The following is a 4,020-nucleotide window of genomic DNA, read 5'->3' as shown; positions in this document are numbered from 1 at the left end:
GGCGGTTGGGGGGTGGCAGAACAGGTTGAAGGCCTGTAATAGCCTTGAACCAGCTTCCCATGGGTTTTTCTCCAGAGAAACCAAGGCTGCAGCCCCAAGATGCTGGTTCCTGTTTCCCGAGGGTGTCTGAGCCAAACTGAAGCCCAAATGTGTGAATCAGTTAAGCGCTGGTGGCAGGGGAAGTTGATGTTGACTATGCCTCACTTGGCTTTTGGGAGACTTTGGAGAGTCTCATCTCATCGTGACCCTCAGGACCCCTCACCATTTGGTCGGCCACATGCCAGGACTCACCTGGGCTTCCAGTCCCTCCCAGGTCAGCCCTAAGTGCTATAGGGCAAAGAGAAGAGTGTGACTGGGAGGAGGAAGTCACCATTGGACTGCAGGTCCTGGTGCCTGGATGGGGGGCCAGGTTCAGCGCTTGTCTACCTCTGCGAGAAGGAAGCCAGAGCTACCTCACAATGAGGTCTGCCTGGCCAATAAAGTGCTACAGAATCCCAGGATGCAGGTGTGGCCCAACCGAGACTGATCCAGCCACCACCTTCCCTGGGTGGGAATGAACAGTGTCTTTTAAGGCCCAGTTCAAGTGCTGCCTGCTCAGAATTCCTGTACAGGAAGGGCATATGTTCTGGAACATATGCCTACTTGGAAGGGAGTACTTTTAAAAAATAATTTAAACTTTTAAAAACTTTAAAAACTTTAAAATATCTATTGAGCACCTAAGATATACTAGGCACTGTTCTCCCTCCTGGGAATACATGAGGGTACAAATTTATTACAATCTCTATGCTCATGGAACTGCAGTCTACTGAGGAGACAGCAAACAAATATGTCACGTTATATTAGGTGGTAATCAGTAGTATAGAGAAAAATAAAGGAATAAAGGGGAATGTGAAGTGCTGACTGGGATAGAGAGGGTTGCAATCCTAGATGGGGTGGTCAGAGAGATCCTCACTGAGAAAGTGACATCTGAGTAAAGGGCTGAATGGGATGAGGGAACATGTCTCATTTATGTCTTGGGTAAGAAACTTAAAGCAGAGGGAAGAGTAAGTGCAAAGGTCCTGAGGCAGAAGAGGGTCTGGGCATTTTGGGAATGGTAATAAGGCCCACGTGGCTGGCTCAGCACACACAAAGGAGAGGGGAGATGAGTAGAGTGGATATATGTCTGGTTTGCCCAGCATTCTTCCGGTATGTATTTATTGCCCTGGCATAATTAACAATATGCCTCTCTTCATTATCAAAAGTGTCCTGGTTTGGATGATAAATTATGTGGTTACACTAGAGATGCAGTTAATGTAAGTAGAAGTATAGAAGAGGGATGGAATGGGATAAGTAGGATCTTGTACGCCGCTATAATGCCTTTAATTTTTACAATGAGATGAGGTATCTTGGAGAGGTTGAGAAGAGAAGTGACATGACTTGCATTTTAATAGGATCTCTTAGGGCCGTTAGGTTGGGAGCAGATTGAAGGAGGGAAAGGGCCAATGTTGGGAGATAAATAGGAAAGGACTGCGATGAGCCAGGTGCTTACCAACAGTGGTTTAGATCAGGGTGGCAGCTAAAGAGATATCTGAGTACCTTTAAAAGATAGAGCCAAGAAGACGTGCTGATGGACAGATGTGAGGTGGGGTATAGAAGAGAGGGAGGGATCAAGATGACGTTAAGAATTTTCACATGAAAGGAAGGATAGCGTTGGCGCATACAAGCCTCATCTTAAAGATGCCTTTGCAGAGCAAGCCCGGGTACACCGTACTTGGCCTGCCTGTTCATTTGGGATGGTCCAGATAGGCTCCTTGGGAAGATTATGGGAGCCACACGCTGCCCATGTCAAAACTCAGTACTGCTGCAAAATCTGCTTCAAGAGCCTCTTTCTTCCTCTGAATGTCCACTGAGATCTCTCCTTCTTCTGATACCCCAAAGGTTATTTTTCTCCATTTGGAAAGAGTTTCCTCTCCCCCACTGCATTTAGCCACCGCTTTCATACTTTCCAGTGAATGTCTACTCCACTTTAGGTCCTGCAGGCTTAGCAACGAACACTTTCAAGGAGTCTGCCCCTGAGTGGAAAGTAGGAAGATGACACTACACACGTCAGCTAGACAGTAGAGAGGACAATGAACCTCCCCACCATCCAGGGAGGACAGCTGTGAACATCTGGATGTGCTTCATTATTTGCACACATCCCATCACCAACTTACTGTGTGATAAAAATAATTGTGTTACACATAACGTAAAATTGATCATCTTAACTATTTGTAAGTGCACACAGTTCAGTAATGTTAAATAATCCCCAATGTCGTGCAACCAATCCCCAGCACCCTTTTCTTCTTGCAAAACTGTCCCCATTAAACTGCTGCCTGCTCCCCTCTCCAGCGCACCCCCACCAGTCTATGTTTCTAGGAATCAGACTACCCTAGGTACCTTATAAAACCGGAATAATGCATTATTTGTCTTTTTGTGACTGGCTTATTTCACTGGACACATTTTCCTTCTTTTTCACTTTGGCCATCATCACTCGAGGTCCCTCTTGGGCCTCGTTGGTGCACAACTATGTGAGTCCTGAGCCCAACTATGTTTGATACCAGCAACTTTCTTCCTATCTCTCAGCCTGTCTCCTTATCTGAAAATAAGGACAATGACAGTGGCAATCTCCTAGGGTTGTTATAAGGATTAAGTAGGATAATCCTCTGCAAAACATCGTAAACTTCTCAGTGAGGGAAGGAAGAAAGGATTTTATATGGTTCTTGATTCAAGAACAAGCTCGGAAAGTTAAATATTCATTTGGGATGGGGAGGGGGTAGAGGGTGTGTGTGTGTGTAAACCAGTGCCAGACAAAAAGTTAATATCCTCACCACTCAAACACAGTTCTAGCAATTGGCATTCTTTAGTGTTGCTGATATTACTAATAAGTCTCCCCAGCCCACATTTATGTTTTATTTCCAATTTTATTTTTATTATTTTTTTATTTTTTAAATTTATTTTTTCTTTCCAAAATTGAATGCTCGCCATATTAGTCTAAATGATGAGATTGACCTGAGCATCTTACGCAGTAGCAGCTTGTCCCTGGACAGTGACTGTGACCATTTTTTAATAACAGAGGACACTCTTAAACTGAGCAAGACTGGTTGGGGCGATGAGGGAATAAGGTGGGAGAGGCAAGCACAGAAAGAGGAAGAATGCTTTGCCATGGCTCTGAACCCATCAGTGGAAGTGGTTTGGGTCTGCCGATGAAACACTGACGTGCAGGGAGAAAAAGATCAGCCAGCTCTTTGGCCATGTGGGCTGTGGACCAGAGCATAGGCTATGAATGCCTTGCCTCCCAGCAGGTACCCTGCAGTCTATGGGACGTTGGTGCAGTCTGCTGGCCCCTCTCTTACCTGAGCAGGGCTGGTGTGCATGAAGCACCTTCTTGAAGTCTAGCATGTAGAAAACTCCTACAAAAGGAGTAGACCAGGATTTAGGAACTGGGGCAGACACTCTCCCTCAACATCTTCCTTAGCCTGTACAGGAAGGACCATGGTTGAAAATAAGCAGGAAAGGGCTTTTTCAAATATTCTCTTAAAATGGAAGTAGAAACAAACATGGGGCAAAATTATAGGAAGTCTGATGAGAAACACTTTCTCTTGGGATTATAGATCTGCCTGTAATATCTACCCAGTTATTTGGGGGTGCTTTCCTAATTTGAGTGATTTTAGGGAGGAAGGAGCAAACGCTACCTGGAAGGTTGAGATGGTGTTCAGGTTGACTAGCTCCTGCTACCAGCCAAGCTCAGAGATGAGAAAAGGCCCAGGACTGTTAAGGAAGCAGGTCGGAGTGGAAGGAGGGCAAGAGTCAGTGTCAGGAAACTCAAGTTCTACTGGAAATCCAGGTCAATGGCGCCACCTGTGGAAAGTCATACTTAGGACTCTGGAGCAGTCAGTGTCCCTCTGCCCTCATGAGGATCAATGACGTTACCGGACTTAGTTGATTACCTGTAGTTCTTCCCCAGTGGATAGTGAACTAGCTTTTTGAGGGCAGGGATGCTTT

Source organism: Neovison vison, chromosome 1, assembly GCF_020171115.1.
Source record: "Neovison vison isolate M4711 chromosome 1, ASM_NN_V1, whole genome shotgun sequence".
In the NCBI taxonomy this organism is placed as follows: Eukaryota; Metazoa; Chordata; class Mammalia; order Carnivora; family Mustelidae; genus Neogale; species Neogale vison.
Note: the sequence above shows the minus strand (reverse complement) of the source record.